We start from the raw sequence: 21190 nt of genomic DNA, 5'->3' as shown, positions 1-21190 counted from the left end.
CTGTACTTACAAACTTTAAATGAATAAATACTAAAAACCTTAAAGCATTTTACTTTATCTTCAGTTGCATTCTTTGAAAACATTTAACTGTTGCTGCATCAGCCTCCTTCAAGGAGCCACCCGAAAGACAAAATTATAGATAATTAACCCCCCCTCCCCCAAGTTTACAGATAGAGCCTCTGGCCAGGGTGACTCTTATTAAGCAGGGATAAGGAGACACTTTAAGAGAGTCACCCCAATGGCAATCAGCATCGACCAGCTCTTCATCCCAAGTGACACCATCTCTGTTTCACACAACTTTATTCAAACAGCTGCTACGAGTCAAGGCCCTCCACTGGCTGAATATTTGCTCCCATCTTCACCAAAGGTTTATGCGTTACTTCAAAGAACATTTACAATTTTAAACTTACATATTATTTTATTGTTTTTTTTTAATGTATTTTCCTTGATTTTTTTTTCCTTGAATTACAGATAGCAGGGGTTTCCCTGCATCTGCAAACTCTGAAGTTGATGCCAAGCGATGAGTGAATGTTTGAGAATCAAGCGGTAAATCAAATGAAACCCAGATGAAGTTTAGCCACGTCATCACACTGGTAACAGTCCCACTGAGCTGCAGGCCTCATCACATTAATGACCAAAGAGCTGAATTTTCAACTCAAGGGGCAAATAGTGTCAGAGTGCAGCCTTGAGGGCCGGTGGTAAAATTGAAGTCGTCTCTCAATAAGCAAAGGGATGAGATGTTATCTACTTTTACTTGCTCTTCTCCATTAAAAGGGTCTAATTATCATTTTTGATGTTCAATGATGTTATCATTGTCAAAATTGTACTTGGACAGGAAAAAGTGATGAGAGATATGGGTGTAATGCAGGCAGACGGGACTGTTGTAGATTCATAATGTGGTTGGCATGGACAAGATGGACTAAAAGAACCTGGTTTGCTCTACCATTTGTTCATCAATATGCCTTGGAAGCAATACATTGGCTGGAGTCAAACCAAATACAGAGGAAGAGTGCTCATTTGTGGAGCATTTGGCCACACACCCCCAAATGGGGAACCAGAATGTGTGCTAGAACCATGGTTTCTTCCCCAACATTGACTTTATTGATGGTGTAAATTTAATAGCCATCATGGGTGATAGTACTTTTCATTCTGAAACCGAGGGACAGATTGATATATTAAAAAAAAACCACAGTGGAAATGCACGATGAGTTAAATCGCAAGAGTCTCATGATGCTTCCGACGCCTCCCGTTCATTCTGTTTCCACAACCAACATCCATAAGGCAAAGATCACCCACCAAAAATAAAAATCAAAACATTGCAGATGCCAGAAATCAGAAGCACCTTCAAATTCAAATGTGTAACTCGGCCTCCACAGCTGCCTGTGGCAATGTTGTAGGGGATACTTACAGCAGAGGTTAATTGGTTCTGGATGAGCAAGTGTCAAAGGTCACAGGAAGAAGGCAGGGGAATGGAGCTCAGAGGAAGAATACATCAGCTAGGATTTGAATGGCGGGGCAGATTTGATGAGTCAAATGGCCTAATAGCGCTCCTACATCTATAGTCTTCAACCCGAAATGATAACTCTGTTTCTACTTCTGTATCCAGCATATTTATTTTATATTATTAAATATCCTGCTTCTGCTGCACAACACCATCCTCTGGCAATAGAGGCTCTCATTAAGAAGAACCAGAGTGGAAACTGGTCACCCTCGATCCCAAGGGGCTGCCCAAGGAGATCAGGTCTTAAATTACAAATATTACTCCCCTTGAGGGCTCTTCATGTTTACCATTTTTTTTAATTTCCAATTCCTAGCATTTGCAGGTTTTCCTTTTGATCTTTGACCTCTTCTCGAGTTCAAAACCAAATGTGAATCAGCTCTGTCTGAAGCTATGGACTTCAGACACCTAGATCTGTTTACCTTATCAGTATCATAAAGATAAGGAAGCCAGCAGTGTTACCACACAGAAAAGGAGATGAGCAAAGATCAAGAGAGCGAATAGGCTAGTTTCTTCAACGGCAGTTTCACAGTCAGCCCAAGGGAAGTAATGGGTAGGGAAAATATAATCAAAGCTAAAATACTTATTTCACTGCTCACAATTGTAAACTGAGTGTGGCAAATGAAAGGACAAGCAGCATAATCAGTGCAATGCTTTAACAGCGTAGTAATCAGGACTGGGGTTCGAATCCTGCCCTGTGACGAGTATGTACTCTCCCCGTGTTTGCATGGGTGTTCCCCAGGGGCTCCAGTTTCCTCTCGCCTTTCGAAATGTACCAGAGGGTGTAGGTTAATCAGGTGTAAACTGGGCGGCAGGAACCCCTGGGCCAAAATGACCTGTTATCGTGCTTTACGTCTAAGTTTTAAAAATTTAAGATTTGCATTTCAGCAGCGTGACCTCAGATCCAATGAACTATTAGTAAAATGAAGCCACAATTTGAATATAAAAGCTAATATATTCCAGTGAATAGTATTTTAAATACAAGTGTTCTTGGTAAAAAAATACTCAAGTATTTCTTGACTGTAACATGATAAAATGAATATAATTGACCATGGAACATCAAACTACTTTAAGGAAAGTAATCTTAAGAAACACTCGAGATATTTGTGTGGGCAAGAATTGTTGCAACTTCTGATGAATTACTGGAGGACTGCCCAGGGGCTAATATTTAACCCGTGACAACCACAAAATTAGGCTTACTGACACCATATTTGTTTCTAAGCAGTGAGATATTGATGAACAATTCATAGAATCATGCAACAGCGAACCACATGCTTTCAGCCCATCTTGTCCAGGTCAACCATGATGTCTCCTCAACAGTCCCATCTGCCTGCATCAGGCCCATATCTCCCAACACTTTTCCTGTCCAAGTACAATGTTGACAGCAATAACAACACTGCCTCTACTTCCTCAGGTGTTTGCGGAGTTTTGGTACAACATCAGAAACCCTGGCCTATTTCCACAAGTGTGTGGTAGAAAGTGCGCTGACCGGCTGCATCACGGTCTGGTATGGGGACCACCAATACCTTCGACCATAACATAAAGCCCTCCAAAAGGAAGTGGACACAGCCCAGGACATCACAGGTAAAACCCTCCCCTCCATCGTGAATATCTACAGGGAATCTTGACATCAAAGAGCAACAGCGGTGATCATCAAGGATCCACACCACCTAGCACACGCATCGTCCTCGCGGCTACCATCAAAAGGTGTAGGTGCCACAAAGCTCACCAGGTTCAGGAACAGTTGCTACCCCTCCACCATCAGGCTCCTCAGTGGTAAGCTCAATCAGGACCCTGACATTTTGTTTTTCCCCTCTCTGTATTACAGTTTATTTATGTCTTTATCTGTTCATAATTAGTGTTGTGTAGTTTTATTTTTGCACCACCATTCCACCTCATCCATAGGAAAAGGAATCTCAGGGCTGTATGTGATGTCATGTATGTACTCTGACAACAAATCTGAATCTAAAATTTGAACGCTGGACATCAAAAGTGAACATTAGACTCTTTCAATGAAGATGGACAGGCAAAAGCAGAGAGTTTCTCGATGAGCCGCTACTTCAGTCTTACTACCAGTCCTCAAGGCTGCACATATGCACCTCACCTCGAAAGTTCAGCTCTTTGGTCATGAAAGTGCTGAGGTCTGGAGCTGAATGGTTCAGATATGAATGAAATGGAGCAGATTAAAGTAAAGACTGGTAATGACGCCATTGTCAATGACAACTTCCACCATTTGCTGATGACTGCATGGAGATTTGGAGGGAACTAGCTGGAATGAATTTATGTGCAGTTCTACAGAGGATATACCTGGGCACATTTTCATTCAGTACGATCAAGTCCAATGTTACAACTGTTCTGAAAAATCTTGGCTCAAGGAGCTGTCAGCTTTGCAGCAAATTTTTTGCATTATTGTTACCATACTCTCATTAAAGTTTTTCGCCAAAAGCATTAACTGTTCTGCTCTCCATTTAAATGGGTTGGTTGATGGAAAGCAGGTAATCAAGGCTAAAGGGTGAGGGTTCCACATTGCATGGGTCAGAGTTGCTACAGGGCTTTATGCAGGATTTATTTCACATTTACTGCTTCATCTGCAGGCATCACATTTTGGTGCCCCACGGTCTTCCCTGCATCCTATGTTCTCAACTGATTTGTAACATCACATGGGATAAATCAAATTAAAGTGAAGAACTGATGGGGGGGGGGGGGGGGAACCTCGATGGGGCAGAGATAAATCACTCGCTTCCTTTTGCGTCAAAATAGTTGCAAAAGCTTCAGCTGTTTTCACTGTATTTTTCACACCGATGATTTGATATAATCATTGATTCAGATTTATTGTCAGAGTACATAAATCACATACAACCCTGAGATTCTTTTTCCTGTGGGCAACGTAGAATTACCAATAAATGGTAGTGCAAAAAACTACACTCAACATGCACGTATGAATAAAGAAAGAAATGTAAACAAACTGACTGTGCAATAGAGAGAGAGAAAAGAAGTCAATAAAATGCAAAAGTAATAATCCTTAAAACAGGGGTAGACAACTTTTTTTTAAACTGACATACCACTTTAAATATTCCTATAGGGGCTCCATGATGAGTAAGGGATTGCTTAAGGTGGTATCTGAGTGAAAAGAAAAAGGTTTGAAAACCACTGTTTTAATCATACCTAATTGACTCGTTATGTGCACAGTTTCCTAACTTCAGAGGAAATGGGCCAATGACAATTTTTCTCAAGCAAAATATTTCATTTACAATTGGGTCGAGAGCAGTGATTCTCAACCTTCCCTTTCCACTCACATCCCACTTTAAGCAATCCCTTACTAATCACAGAACACGTCATAGGGATTACTTAAAGTGGTATGTCAACTTTTTAGAAAAGTTGCCCACCCCTGCCTCAAATGGGACTCTGATTAAGTTTGTCGTTGAGTCCGATGGTGGAGGGGTAGCAGCTATTCCTGAACCTGGTGGCACCAATACCTCTTTCCTGATGGCAGCAGTGAAAACAGAGCATGTGTTGGGTGTGTGGATAATTGATGATTGCTGCTGCTCTCTGACAGAAGCATTCCCTGCAGATATTCTCAATGGTGGGGAGGGTTTTGTCTGCAATGTCCTGGGCTGTGTCCAATGCATTTTTCAGGGCTCTACATTCAGAAACTCTGGTGTCCCCATACTAGACTGTGATGCATCCAGTCAGCACACGTCTGTGGAAATTTACTAGGGTTTCCAATGTCATGCCAAACCTATTCAAACTCCTGAGGAAGTAGAGGCACTGACGTGCTTTCTTCATCTTTTTCTTTCCACTCAAATATCACTTTAAGCAATCCCTATGCCATCAGTGCTCTGTGATTAGTAAGGGATTGTTTTTTTTTTGTTTTTTTTTCCTTTTTCCACTTTTTCTTTATTGAGTAAGGGATTGCTTAAGGTAGCATTTGAGTGGGAAGGGAAGGTTGAGAACCTCTACTTGAGAAAAATTGCCATTGGCCCATTTCCTTTGAAGTTATGAAACCATGCACATAACAAGTCAATAAGGTACGATTAAAACAGTGGTTTTCAAACTTTTTCTTTCCACCCACATACCACCTTAAGCAATCCCTTACTAACCACAGAGCACCTATGGCAGTGGTTCTCAACCTTATTCTTTCCACTCACATACCACTAAGTAATCCCTTATAATTTCAAAGCACCTACAGCAGAGGGAATACTTAAAGTGGTATGTGAGTGGAAAGCAAAAGGTCAAAAACCACTGCTTTAGTGTGTTGGGTCTAGGAAAGATCCTCAGAGATACTGTCTCCCAAGAACTTAAATTTGCTCACCCTCTCTTCTTCTGATATCCTAATGATCAGTAAATCGGACACCTCTGGCTTTCCCTTTGAGGGATTCCTTAACTTGGCTCAGTTCTGAAAACTTCTGAATAAATAGAAGCATACTTTGTAATTTCCCTTATAAATATTAAGTGCTTTTTTTCTTAAATTTCCAAAACTGATGACAGCATCCTCTCCTTTTCTACTTCATCAAATTATTTTAAAACAGATTATTTCCCCCTTCCTCAATATTTGATATAAAAAGTACCTTTTACAGACCATGCTCAAAATCTATCTAATGGGAAATGTATTATCAAAGGAAAAAATCTCTTTCGCCAGCTTCTTCAGAAACAATTTTAGGTTGACAAGACAGATCAATAATTAAATGACCATTGGATGTGAGGTATTGTCTGGTGATTCAATGGAAGTCAGTGAGTCTGTTTGGAATAGTTAGTCTCAGTAGCCTATGTTCTGTTAGCTATAAATAAGGCCATACAGGAGTTAAGGATTCACAACTCCACCACAGGGGATCAGAGTGAATTCATAACCATTTCAATCTGCATTGTCCAGAATTCTATCTGTGCAAGCACTTGTGTATTTTCTTTGGCTTGGCTTCGCGGACGAAGATTTATGGAGGGGGTAAAAGTCCACGTCAGCTGCAGGCTCGTTTGTGGCTGACAAGTCCGATGCGGGACAGGCAGACACGGTTGCAGCGTAAAATTGGTTGGTTGGGGTTGGGTGTTGGGTTTTTCCTCCTTTGTCTTTTGTCAGTGAGGTGGGAGCTGTAATTCGTGCAATGAAACGTTGCTGAATTAAATATTATCTCTCAGTAACCTTCCAAAAAGAAAATAATATAAGAACATAAGAAAAGCACAAGAAATATGAGCAGAAGTCAGCCATCCAGCCCATTGAATGAGATCATGATTGATCTGATGACAGGCTCATCACCCTTAATTTCCCTACTTTGAATATATTTAAGACCAGGTTGAATAGATTTTTTTTTAAACAGAAGTCATCTCCACTGATCAAATTCGCCCAAAGCAAGTACTGCATTGTTGTGGTGCTTTCAGTCGTCTGGTGGTGACATGGAAGAAACTAAACCTATTGTTGTACGATTTCACACTCTTGAGGCTTCGCCCCAATGGGAGGAGGGAGAAGACGGCGAGTCCAGGGTGTGAGGAGTCTTTCAGATCATTGGCTGCCTTTTCTAAGCTGCAGTAAATGTAGATGGGAGCCCACGGAGGCGAGGCAGGTTTGCCTGTCGTGAACTGCATTCACCACCTTCTCCGACAATGCTGCTTCCAACCCACTCTTAGATGCATCCAGCAAGTCTGATTCCAATGATGCGGTTGTAGAAGTTGTTGGGGGACATGCCGAACTTCTTTCATCTTCTGAGTAGAGGCATGGTTAGTCCAGGTTAGGTGATTTTGATGTCAAACGGAGTTGCATCTTTGAATTGAAGTGGTACTCTTTCAACAAATATTTTCCACTTTTATTTCTGATTTCAAGCATCAAGGGTTTGGTATGGGGACACCAATACCCCTGAGCATAAAGCCCAGCAAAAGGTAGTGGAGACAGCCCTCAGCATCACAGGCAAAACCCTCCCCACCACCAAGATCACTGGCATCAGAAAACAGCAGCAATCATCAAGGATCCACTCCATGGATTGCTCAGAAAGAGTACAGATTCTACGGCCTTCCTGAGAAAACGTTTAAAAAAAATTTTTTAACCTTAAAAAGATACAAAAAAAGGATCCACACCACCCAGCACATACTCTGTTCTCGCTGCTGCCATCAGGAAAGGGATACCTCAAGACTCACTCCACCAGGTTCAGGAACAGCTGCTACCCCTCCACCAGCAGACTCCTCAAGGACAAACTCAATCAGGGACTCATTTACACCCTCTTGCTCTCTATTGCAAAGTTTGTTTACAGGTGTACCTTGATCACAGATTTTCGGCACAAACAATAAGTAGCAATTCTGCCTCGCCCTCGGGAAAAAAGAATCTCAGGGTTGCATGCACTCTAACAATAAATCTGAAGTCAATAGTTATTCAATATCCCAAGCTATCCCCTGATTTTGATGGTGTGTTTTGCCAACAACTTGATTTCAATCCACCAGCAGGTGAATCCCCTGCCTCCCAACTGGGAAGAGGAAGCAATTGGAACAAGCCCATTCCCTTGTGGACTGCACCAACTGCCCCGAGTGCCTGGAGAGCAGAAACTCGTACGAGAGCCGCCTTCCCGGGTAGCTTCCTCGCCGGAGCCTAATCCCGTATCTACTCGAGCTTAACACTGGCGTCTTTGTGCAACCCCCCTTCCGACAGGATACGGTTTCACTGCCCTTGTTTCGCCCAGAGCTGAAAATGTAAGGGCCACCGGTTGCCCCGCACAAAGTCCCCACCACCGTTTAATTTTGCTGCACTTTCAGTATTGTGACAACCAGCTTGCAGTATAAGCGTTGGTTAGTGGCGACTCGGTTTGCAATTAGTCCCATTGTAATCCCACGATGGAACCTTACCCCCCTCCCCTCCCTTCCTCTCCTCTCCCTTCCCTCCCCCGCCACAAACGGCGGCTTCAAGACATAGCACAAGTGCCAGCAACGTCTTATTTAGAAGCAAAAGTTTCGGGAGGGGGGCTATTCCTGCTTCAGAAGCAAAGAGCGGCCGGAGTTACTGGAGCAGCGCAAGGGAAGAGTCTTACTCGAGTTTCTAATCCGAGCTCAGCCGGGGCGGCGTCTGCGTAGCGGCAGCCGTCAGGTGAGATTCCAGCGCTGGGGAATTCATCCTGAGATCCCGCTCGCCGGTCAGAGTCGACTCAGAGGGAGAAGTTAGAGTGATTCTCCCCACCCGGGGGGCCGAGAGATCCAGGCAGGTCTGGGCTGGTCCGAGCGAGGGAGGTGCCGGGAACCAAGGAGACGGGCCGCCGAGCGACGGGCCAATCAGCGGAGAGGCGGACCTGGGGGAGGACAGCGGGAGGTTGGTCATCCTGCCCAAGGCGGTCGAGGACGGCGAGGACCATCATTGAGCAATCCAGCCCGAAAGGTTAGTTATGCGAAACGCTGTTTCTCCAGCACTGGGTTTTAACCAAGAAACTCCGAGAAAGTGAGTTGCAAGTTTTACCACAGCAGGTGGGAAACCCAAATTCTGATTAATAAGATGCCATTTAAAATTGTCTGCACAATCCTCGAGTTCACCTTCTCAAAGGTAATGAGGCTGATCATTGTCTTTTTATTTACTGGTGCAGAGCCAACTGTAAAAATATTTTGGGGAGATAAATTGGGAGAGGTAGGTCACATGCAAACACTTTAAAACAGATCTTATTTGAAATACTGGAGACATAGTGGCTTCTCACACCTTTTTGCAGGAGCTTTGAGGAGTGCTCACTGAGTGGTTGTTGTTTACCCGAAAGCAACAAATGAAAGAGTAGGCTGATGCCCTTTTGTCTCCAGAAGCTATACGCTGTTGTAAGAGAGTCAAACAGGCAGAGAGAGAGAGAGAGAGAGGGAGAGACAAGACTGACCAATGTCAGCCAACTGAAATAGGAAAGGCTGGTAGTGTGAAGATGGCCTAGTCAGCCCTTGCAGTTCATGCAAGAGGAGAGGACTGGCTGTCTACTGTTTCACTTGGAATAAGAGAAACAGAAATGAACTCTGTGGTGACTTAAAAGAAAGAGGTTATCATCTGGATAACCTTGAAGAGGCAAGTTTTGTCAGCAAGATTCTGAGGTGACTGAGTTGTGACCTCAGTTGTGGATGTCCTGAAAGCCTACAAGAACCTTCCTGAGTGGTAACCATTTGCCTTTCAAGCACCAAAGCCTGGTGAACTTTATGCATGTTAAATTCTGTGCACAGTATAAGAATTGCCTGCAACCAGTGAACTTGGAGGAACGAGAAGTGAGTTTGGACTGTGAACCAAAAAAACTTTTCTGAACTTACACACACATTACATACATGTGCACTTAGAAATAGAAGGGGGTTAAGTTAGGTAAAGCAAGTTAATAGTGATAAGTTAAAGTTTGTTTCTATTTTCATGTTTAAAGATAATTAAAAGCAACTTTTGTTTAAGTAACCATTTATCTTGGTGAATATCTATTGCTGCTAGGTTTTGGGGTCCTTTGGGCTCGTAACAACAACCTATATCTGAACATTTTAAAACAAAAGAGATGGTTGTCCAACTTCAGGAGGGCCCGGGGGGGGGGGGGAGGAACTACCCCCCCACTGTCCATTGATGGCTCAACCATTGAGGTAATCAAGTTCCTTGGAGTACACAGAATAAAGACTGAAGACTGGGAGGTGGAGGATTCCAGACCAACAAAAGGTGTTCATTGGATGTGATAAGAAGAGAGGTGAGAATTGTTTTTGGGTTTATGAAAGGAGGCAGAGGGAAAAGAGGAGAGAGAGAGAGATGGGCAGGCAGGCAGACAGATCTGGTGGAAATAAAACAGGGGAAGAAGTGGTGTGTGTGGTTTAAAGAAAACCAGAAAAGGTAATTGTTAAATCCATCTGGTTGGAGAGTGCCCAGATTGATGGGGGTGTTGTTCCTCCAATTTGAGGGTGGTCTCAGTAAAAATGGAATGTTGTAGAAAATCAGCAAAGAGAAAAAATACATAACTGCTACTTCATGTTTGAGCCCTTTATCAAGGAATGTAAAAATGTTACCAGGTGTCTGAATAAATGGGTAAGGGGGGAGGCATGGTCGCAAAAGCAGGAGGTGATAGGTGGAGGAGGGAGGACACAGCAGCAAGCATAGGGAGAAAAGTTGGCTGGTGAATAGTGGGAAGGGGTGGAGAACTGACATGGAAGGGAAGGGCGGGGGTAAGGAGAACAGATTAGCAGAAAACAGAAAAGTCGATGTTAATGCCATCCAGCTAGAGAGGGCCAGATGGAAAATCAGGTGTCCACTTGGGTCCCACCTGCACCTGCCAGTTTGTGGGCTTGTGGAGCAATACATGCTGCAAACCTACAACAACCCCTCAACTCTTCCTCCATTATATTCCATGCTATATCGGGGCTGTCTCATGCACCCACGATGGGCTCATCTACTCCATTCACTTCATGGCCAACTTCCACCCTGATCTCAACTCACCTGGTCCATCTCCAACAACACTCTCACTTTTAAGATCTTTTTCCATCTAGGGAAACAAGCTTTCCACTGATATATACTATAAACCCACAACTACCTTTTTTTATAAATTTATTTAATACGTCACAATATAGCCAATCTCTAACAATATTTACACAAACTTTGTACGTGTGTATATATACAGAGTTACTTTTCCCATTCTTTTCTCCCCCCCCCCCCCCTTAAGTATATCATTTCTCATTAAATAGCTGAAGGCTTAGGTTGCCCTTACCAATAAAGTTTATATATGGGTCCCAAATGTGTTCAAATTGTGCGTAATTGTCTCCAGATATAAGTAATTTTCTCTAATGGATACATTGGTTCATTTCTGTGAGCCACTGTTGTATTTTCAGGGGTGTTTCCATTTTACAAGTTATCATTATACATTTTTTAGCTGCCGCTAATGAAATTTTGATAAACCGTTGTTGGAATCTGTTTAATTTTAATTTTAACTCGGTCTTTTATATTGCTTAACAGAAAATTTTCTGGGTCTTTTGATATCTTGTTTTTTGTAATTTGAATTTAAATCCTCCCAAAATGGTTTCACTTCTGTACATGACCAAATTGAATGTACTATTGTACCAATTTCTTGTTTATAGCGAAAGCACTTATCAGATACTGTCGGGTTTCATTCTTTTACCGTTTAGTCTGTGAAGCAGATTATATTGTATCATTCGATACCGGGCATTTATTGTAATGCACATAATTCCTTCCAAGTTTCATTATTTATTTGTATGTTTAAATCATTTTCCCCAGCGGTGTTTGGCTCTGTATATTACCTCATCTTTTCCTTTGTCTTGTAATTTAATATACATATTTGTAATAAATTTTTTAATTATTGTAATGTTCATGATTTATATATTCAGAGCTACTGCCCTTCAGCCCTTAGATCATTTCCCAGCTTTTCTTTTAAGTAAGTTTTTAATTGATAGTATGAAAGTATTGAACCGTGCGATATTCCAGATTTTTCTTTTAACTGTTCAAATGTCAGTAGGTTATTGTCCAGAAAACAGTTTTTCAATCTAATTCCTTTTCTTGGCCATTCCTTACAATATGTTATTCATTGTAAAAGGTATTAATTGGTTTAGTTTTAGCAACATATTTGATAGTTTATTAATTTTACCTCTAAATGTATTCTACTCCATACTTTTTATATATGATGTGGTCTTGGTAGACTGTTATTTTGCACTAACTCCTCATTCCATTTGTAAAGTACATGTTCTGAAACACTTTCCCCTAGTTTATATAGTTTCATCCTAAGCCAGGCTGGCTTTTCTCAAAACCTTATAAAAATCTGACAAGAATCTTAATTGAGCAGCCCTAAAATAGTTTTTTTTAAATTTGGCAATTGCAATCCCCCTATCCTGTTCCAAGGCTTGGTTTCTTACCTTTCCATAGAAATGTTCTTATCAATTTATTCAATTTTTGTAAAAAAAAATCCCCTGCTATTGGAATAGGTAGCGTTTGAAATAAATATTGCAATCTTGGAAATGTATTCATTTTGATAGTTTATTAGAGATATCGGCAAGTCTTTCCAGTTCTCTAAGTCCTCTTGTATTTTTTTGTCATTAACGGCTGGTAGTTTAATTTAAACAAGTGATTTAAATTATTATTTATTCTGATGCCTAAATAACGTATTTCCTGAACCTGCCATTTAAAAGGGGATTCTTTTTTTACATTGTGTATAGTTTGCCGTATTCATTGGCATTACAAAGCTACCAACCATGTAGTTGATACTTTCTTCAAGTGCCTAATTTAATATTGTTACACGATTAGATGGTAGCCATGTGCACAGGAATTTCTCATTGAGGTTGTTGAATCTTTAGAATTTTTGATGCAGAGAGTTGTGGGACCAAGATCACTGAAAGGTATTTAAAGAGAATGTAAGTACATTGTAAGTGGGGGCGGTTCGGAACCCGCGGGCCGGCCTGCGGCTCTTGCACCCTGCACCCGGAGCCCCAGCTGGTCAGCAGGCCCCCACCAAGCACGGACAGGCTGGGCCAGGGGCGAGCCCCAAGTCTGCGCCCCACCAGAGCGGCCTTGCCTGGGGAACCTCCGGGGTGTTTTGCAAGGCATGGGAAAGGTTGTGGTCCTCTGTGTTCCTGCCCACTCGACCCTGCGTGGTACAGCCAGGCGTGGTAGTAATAGAGCCGCCTGTCCGGGGGCTCCAGGGCCCAGCAGAAGAAAGCTCGCCTGCATCGCCAGCACTCAGCCGCAGCAGGAGTAAATGCACACAGGCCGATTCCAGGGCGCACCACTCCATAACTGTGGACAGCGGTCATAGATCTCCAGATATGGTTCGACCTAAAAGGGGAGGCAGGCCCCTTCAGCCCGGTTAAGCAACCTGCATAGGAGAAGGACACTCTGCTATAAAACCTACGGCCCAAGGACCTCACTGCCACGTCCCAGCTTGCTTGGCCACGGCACATTAACCATGGGTGTAAAGGATGGGGCCAGTACTACGCACACTGCACTCCACCTAAAGCTCCTTTGCGGAGGCCCGAAGACTTGTCCATGTCCTCCCCCTCAAAAGATGCACACAAACTCAAGCTAGCATGCTGGAACATCAGAACCATGCTAGACAAGGCTGACAGCCACTGACCTGAACGTCGGTTCGCACTCATCGCATATGAACTCCTCAGACTCGACATTGACATAGCCGCTCTCAGCGAAGTCTGCCTTGCAGTTGTAGGTAGCCTCCAAGAACATGGCGCGGGCTACACACTCTACTGGTCTGGCAAGCCTCAAGTCAAGAACTCCATTGGCTCCAAACTCGAAAACCTTCCGACAGGCCACTCGGACCGAATCATGTCCATGCGACTCCCCCTTCAAAACAAGCGTCGCATCACCCTCATCAGTGTCTATGCTCCAACCCTCCAGGCGGAACCAGCAGAAAAGGACAAGTTCTACACTGATCTGCGCAACTTCATCCAACACACCCCTACAGCCGACAAGGTTGTCATCCTTGGCGACTTCAACGCTCGCGTCGGCAAAGACTCAGAAACCTGGCCAGGAATCCTGGGCAAGCATGGTGTCGGCAAGTGCAATGACAACGGGTGCCTCCTGTTGGAGCTCTGCGCAGAAAAGCGGCTTGTCATTACAAACACCCTTTTCCAGCAGAGAGACAGCCTGAAGACTACCTGGATACATCCCCGATCCAAACACTGGCACCTCCTGGACTAGGTTCTGGTGCAAGGAAGAGATAAACGAGATGTGCTCCACACCAGGGTCATGCCCAGCATGGAATGCCACACTGACCACCGGCTTGTTCGCTGCAAGATCAACCTTCACTTCAAGCCAAACTTCAAGAACAGTGGAGCCCCCAGAAAGAGGTTCATTGTTGGAAACTTGCAGTCAGACGAAGTGAGAGGAAACTTACAGGCAAACCTCCAAGTAAAGCTCAAGGATGCAAACTGCCTCACAGACATGTCTCCTGAAACCCTCTGGGATCAGCTGAAAATGGCCATACTGCAATCCACTGAAGAGGTACTGGGCTTCTCCAGGAAAAACAAGGACTGGTTTGACGAAAACAGCAAGGAAATCCAGGAGCTGCTGGCAAAGAAACGATCTGCCCACCAGGCTCACCTTGCAAAGCCTTCCAGGCCAGAGAAAAAAACGAGCCTTCCGTCTCGCATCCAGCCATCTTCAGTGCAAACTCCGGGAGATCCAAAATGAGTGGTGAACTAGCCTCGCCAAACGAACCCAGCTTTGGCAACTTCAGGGGTTTTCATGAGACAATAAAAGCTGTGTATGGCCCCTCACCCCAAGTCCAAAGCCCTCTGCGCAGCTCAGACAGCGAAGTCCTCCTCAGCGACAAGATCTCCATCCTCAATCGATGGTCAGAATACTTCCAATCTCTTTTCGGTGCCAACCGCTCAGTCCAAGAATCCGCCCTGCTCCAGCTCCCTCAACAGTCTAGAGCTGGATGAGGTCCTTACCCGGAAGGAGACATATAAGGCAATTGAAGAACTGAAAAGTCGCAAAGCAGCAGGTATAGATGGAATCACCCCCCCCCCCAGTGGTCTGGAAGGCTGGCGGCAAAACTCTGCATACCAAACTGCATGAGTTTTTCATGCTCTGCTGGGACCAAGCAAAGCTTCCTTAGGACCTTCGTGATGCCATCATCATCACCCTGTACAAAAACAAAGGCGAGAAATCAGACTGCTCAAACTACAGGGGAATCACGCTGCTCTCCATTTCAGGCAAAATCCTCGCTAGGATTCTCCTTAATAGACTAATACCTAGTGTCGCCGAAAATGTCCTCCCAGAATCACAGTGTGGCTTTTGCGCAAACAGAGGAACTACTGACGTGGTCTTTACCCTCAGACAGCTCCAAGAAAAGTGCAGAGAACAAAACAAAGGACTCTACATCACCTTTGTTGACCTCACCAAAGCCTTCAACACCGTGAGCAGAAAAGGGCTTTGGCAAATACTAGAGCACCTCGGATGCCCCCCCAAGTTCCTCAACATGATTATCCAACTGCATGAAAACCAACAAGGTCAGGTCAGATACAGCAGTGAGCTCTCCGAACCCTTCTCCATTGACAACGGCGTGAAGCAAGGCTGCGTCCTCGCACCAACCCTCTTTACTATCTTCTTCAGCATGATGCTGAAACAAGCCATGAAAGACCTCAACAATGAAGACGCTGTTTATATCCGATACCGCACAGATGGCAGCCTCTTCAATCTGAGGCGCCTGCAAGCTCACACCAAGACACAAGAGAAACTTGTCCGTGATCTACTCTTTGCAGACGATGCCACTTTAGTTGCCCATTCAGAGCCAGCTCTTCAGCGCTTGACGTCCTGTTTTGCGGAAACTGCCAAAATGTTTGGCCTGGAAGTCAGCCTGAAGAAAACTGAGGTCCTCCATCAGCCAGCTCCCCACCATGACTACCAGCCCCCCCACATCTCCATCGGGCACACTGAACTCAAAACGGTCAACCAGTTTACCTACCTCGGCTGCACTATTTCATCTGATGCAAGGATCGACAAAGAGATAGACAACAGACTCGCCAAGGCAAATAGCGCTTTTGGAAGACTACACAAAAGAGTCTGGAAAAACAACCACCTGAAGAAATACACAAAGATCAGTGTGTACAGAGCCGTTGTCATACCCACGCTTCTGTTCGGCTCTGAATCATGGGTCCTCTACCGGCATCACGTACGACTCCTAGAACGCTTCCATCAGCGCTGTCTCCACTCCATCCTCAACATTCATTGGAGTGACTTCATCACCAACATAAAAGTACTCGAGCTGGCAGAGTCCACAAGCATCGAATCCACGCTGCTGAAGACCCAACTGCGCTGGGTGGGTCACGTCTCCAGAATGGAGGACCATCGCCTACCCAAGATCGTGTTATATAGTGAGCTCTCCACTGGCCACTGAGACAGAGGTGCACCAAAGAAGAGGTACAAGGACTGTCTAAAGAAATCTCTTGGTGCCTGCCACATTGACCACCGCCAGTGGGCTGATATCGCCTCCAACCGTACATCTTGGCGCCTCACAGTTCGGCGGGCAGCAACCTCCTTTGAAGAAGACCGCAGAGCCCACCACACTGACAAAAGGCAAAGGAGGAAAAACCCAACACCCATCCCCAACCAACCAATTTTCCCTTGCAACCACTGCAACCGTGTCTGCCTGTCCCGCATCGGACTTGTCAGTCACCAACGAGCCTGCAGCAGACGTGGACGTACCCCTCCATAAATCTTCGTCCGCGAAGCCAAGCCAAAGAAAGAAAAGACAAAGTGTTAACTTTGTACCCTGAAATCGTCCCGTATTCTTTCAGTTTGATATGTAACATATTTATTGATTCTTCAGGATGTGTTAAATATACTATGATGTCATATGCAAAAAAACTAATTTTAAATTCTTCCTTTTTAATCCTTATTCCTTTTATCATTTAATCTGTTCTGATCATTTCTGCTAATGGTTCTATTGCCAAGGCAAAAAGGGGAAGGTGATAACAGGCATCCCTGTCTTGTTGACCTACTCAATTTGAAATAATCTGAAATATAACCATTAGTTAACACTGTTGCCTTAGGATTATTATATAGGGCTTTGATCCAATTACTAAATTTTTGTGGTATTTTAAATTTCTGCAGTACTTTAAAGTTCCATTCCAGCCCATCAAAGGCCTTCTCCACATCTAGAGCTACTGCCACTGCTGGTTCTTTATTTTCTTGTGCCATTTATCAGATTGATAAATTTACATATTATCTGCTGCCCTTCTATTCTTAATAAATCCTGATTGATCTGATTTCGCTAATGGTGCTAAACAATTTGGTAATATATTTGCTAGTAATTTTGTTAATTTATAATCAGTATTTAATAAGGAAACTGGTCTGTATAAAGGTGTTCAGAGCGGGTCTTTCCCTGTTTTCGGAATTACTGTGATTATTGCAATCTTATAAGATTCCTGTAAATTCTGAGTTTCTTCCACCTGTTTTATTACATCTAAAAAGGGTGGAATTAATAATTTTTTTTTTAAGTTTTGTAAAATTCTATAGGGAATCCATCCTTACCTGGTGCTTTATTATTTGGTAGATTCATTAATGTGTCGTATACATCCGTAAGCATCAGGGGATTTGTTAATTTACCTTGTTCTTCCATATCTGACTGGGGTAACGATATTTGTCAAAAATGTATCTATTTCCTTATTCTTCTCTAGAACCTCTGATTGGTATAATTGCTTATAAAATCTCCTGATTTTCATATCTTGTGGTTTATATGAAATCTGATTTTTCCTTGTTACTGTAATAATTCTTATTACTTGCTCCGTCTTCAACTACCAAGCCAGGATTCTGTGGGTTTTTTCACCTAATTCTTAGTATCTTTGTTTTCCTTGGTTTTTTTTTTCCACTTGGTATGTTTGTAACATATCATACTTCAATTTTTTTCTCCATCAATTGTCTTTTTATCTCTTCATTAAATCTTTCTCTAAACTTGCTATATCTTTTTCTATTTCTTCTATTTCTTAGTAATGTTCATTTTTGATTTTAGTTATATAACATTATTTGCACCCCATATTACAGAATTTGTATTTATCAAAATAAATTTTAATTTGTTGTTCTATAAATTGCCTAAAATCTTGTCTTTTTAGCAAGATGGGATAAAGTATCTATCTATATCCTTTATTTGGAGCATTCTGCAGTGTAATTGTTAGCTGTAAGGGTGAGTGATCTGATAACAATCTTGGTTTATATTCAACATCTTGGTCTCTCTTGTATTAGGGCAGAAAGTAAAAACATATCAATCCTAGAGCAAGTCGTGTCTACTCGAATAATACAAGTAATCTCTATCTTTTGGGTGTTGTTTTCTCCATATGTCTGTTATCTTCATATCTTGCATGGAACTTAATGTAAATTTAGCTGCTTTACTCTTTTTTGTATTTTTACTGGTTTTGTCTAATGACAGGTCCAAGCTAAAATTAAAATCTCCACTCAATAATATGTCCTTGTGCATCTGCTACTTGTAAAAGAAATATTCTGCATAAATTTCTAATTCCAGGATTTCGAGTAGATCTGGCATACTATCATAATGTACCTCCCAAACACGACTGTAACTATTTTTTATATTTTAATATGCAAATTTTTATTAATTAAGATAGCCACCCCCCAGTCTCGTGACCCACCTAATATCTCTTCAACTTAAGATGTTCTTCTTCTGTTAAGAATTTCCTGTACAAATGCAATTTTCTTTTTCCTTTTTTTAATATCCTTTTTCTCTTGATTTGGTTATGTTTTCCATGAATATTAAGTCATAAACTTCAATGTATTCATTCTGTTAGCCCATTTGTTTTGACATACCACCCTCTCAGAGCCTCCAATTTCTTTTCTCCCATCACATTTTGAAAGTTAAAAGATATTTCTATATATATATTAACACACCCTGAAAAAGTTACAAACAAAAAAAACTGTAAAAAAAGAAAACATAGAGAATGCCCCCCCCACATTGAATTGCCCTTGCTGACCTGCGAACTCCCACAACTATCTTGACTAAACTTCCTCACACTCTGCCCTGAAAGGATTCTATTACCTTCTCGCAATTTATCCATCTCCACCACATCTGCTCCCAAGATGAGGCCTTCCAGTCCAGATCTTCTGGAATATCTGCCTTCTTCCAAAAACATGGCTTCCCCTCCACCACCATCAACTTGACCCTCACCCACATCTCTTCCATTTCCACCACCACCACTGGCAATGCATTCTAGGCACCCACTACCCACTTGCCCCTGACAACCTCCCTAAACTTTTCTCCCCTCACCTTCTACAGATGTCCTCTGGTGTTTGCCTAAGGTCACCTTGGCTGCTTTCATTATCTATGCCTCTCATAACCTTGTAAACTTCTGTTAAGTCACCTCTCATCTGTTTTTGTTTCAAAGAGAAAAAGTTGAACTCTGCTAACCTTGCCTCATAAGATGTGTTCTCCAGTCCAGGCAACATCCAGGTAAATCTCTTCTGCACCTCTCCATAGCTTCCGCATTCTTTGATGAGGCAACCAGAACAGAACACAATATTGCAAGTGTGGTCTAACAAAAGTTTTATAGAGCTGCCATATTACCTCACAAATTCACTCCCCCTGCAAATGTCAGCCAGCATACCATCAGACATTTTATTTACCCAATCAACCTACACCTCAACCTTGAGAGATTATGGATTTGAACCCCAACTTCCCTCTGTTCTTCCACACTGTTGAGAATCCTGCCATTAACCTTGTTTGACCTTCTAAAATGCATTACTTCACACTTATCTGAATTGAACTTCATCTGCTACTTTTCTGCCCAACTCTGCATCCTATCTGTATTCTGTTGTAATGTATGGCAACCTTCCAAGCTAAGCAGAACAACTTCAAACTTCATGTCATCTGCTGGAGACGTCCCTCAACATTGCCATTTTCAACATGTAGTCCATTAACTGTTTCTCTTTCCACAGATGCTTGGTGTTTCCTGATTTTCAGTAAATTCTGGGTTTTGTAGTAAAAACACAAAAATGCTGGAGGAACTGGGCAGGTCACGCAGCATCGTGGGAGGCAAAGATATTTAACTAATGTTTGGGTCTGAGCCCTTTTTCATTGAATGAGCAAAAAACAGAAAGGGACCTGATTTAAAAAACGGTGGGGGAAGAGGAAAGAAGGGGTGGGGAGAGGATCACAGACCAACAGGCAAGAGATCATTGGAGAAGAGGGCAAGAGAGGAAAGGTGAGAATTGATTGGGGCAGGGTCTGTGAATACAGAGCTGGAGGAAAGGAGGCAGAGAGAAAGGAAGAGGGAGCTTGGTTTCAACTGCCAATTCTGAGTGGGTTAATGAAATATTTAGTGGGTCTGTTGCTAGTAATCATGCGGTGTGAAACGTCCCAATCTGGCACAGTGAGTTAAATTCCACCGAGCTCTGACACTTGGCGGGGGCGGTATAAAAGCACAACTTGTTCTCGCCATGTCACCACTGCAGGTGGGATCCCTCTCCCCTTCAAATGCAGAATAAAGAATCTTAGGGTATTATGTGATGTCATGTACGTACTCTGACAATAAATCTGAAATTTGCAATTTTTTTTCCAACAATTTGCTTTTTGATTCCTCTTATCGAAGTGCATGCCCTCACGCTTCTACGCATTTGGGGTGGCATGTGTTAGTGTGGCAGTTAGTGCCACGCTGTTACAGTACCAGCAACTTGGGTTCGAATCTGGCACTGTCTATAAGGGATTTGTACATTCTACCCATCTGTGTCTGCAACAGTTTCATCTGGATGCTCTTGTTTCCTCCCACCATTCCAAATGCACCCAATTGGGTGTAATTGAGTGAAACTGGCTCATGGGTCTATTTTCCACTGACTGAGTTCCTCCAGCAATTCTACCTGCTTTCACTCCCATCAGTGTCCACAGACTTTCATGTTTCACTATGTACAATTTTTTTCTGGTGCCTACCTACATTTTGCTCATGCCTTGATGAAGGGCTCAACCCAGTAAGAGGCTACGGTAAGGGGCTACGGTAAGGGGTTGCTTAAGATGGTATGTGAGTGGGGGGATAAAAAGGTTGAGAACCACTGCCTTAACTTCATGGTAAGATTAATTTCAGGTCAAGTTTTTATGAAACCAAGCAGACAATGAGATTTGAAGACACCGATTCAGTAGATTGAATTTCTTTGTAGCTTCTAAGGATTATAATAATATTCCACTTGAATAATATGTAAATTAATTGGATATGGAAATGAGGCAAAAGGTCAAAATAGTTTGGGCTTCCCACCAGAAAATTTGGTCAGGGAATGAACACTTCTGC

The 21190-nt window shown here is 42.8% G+C and overlaps 1 protein-coding gene across 1 annotated transcript in view; it reads right to left on the bottom strand.

Moving 5' to 3' along the window:
• Positions 1-8695, bottom strand: part of LOC138736329 (FERM and PDZ domain-containing protein 2-like) — a 182829-nt gene extending 174134 nt beyond the window's left edge. The window contains 1 exon segment of the mRNA XM_069885659.1: positions 8500-8695. The gene's annotated coding sequence lies outside the window, so the exon portion shown is untranslated.
• Positions 8696-21190: the final 12495 nt, after the last annotated feature.

The sequence above is a fragment of the Narcine bancroftii genome, chromosome 6 (genome assembly GCF_036971445.1).
Source record: "Narcine bancroftii isolate sNarBan1 chromosome 6, sNarBan1.hap1, whole genome shotgun sequence".
Classification (NCBI taxonomy): Eukaryota; Metazoa; Chordata; class Chondrichthyes; order Torpediniformes; family Narcinidae; genus Narcine; species Narcine bancroftii.
Note: the sequence above shows the minus strand (reverse complement) of the source record. Positions and strands in the feature narration are given on the sequence as shown.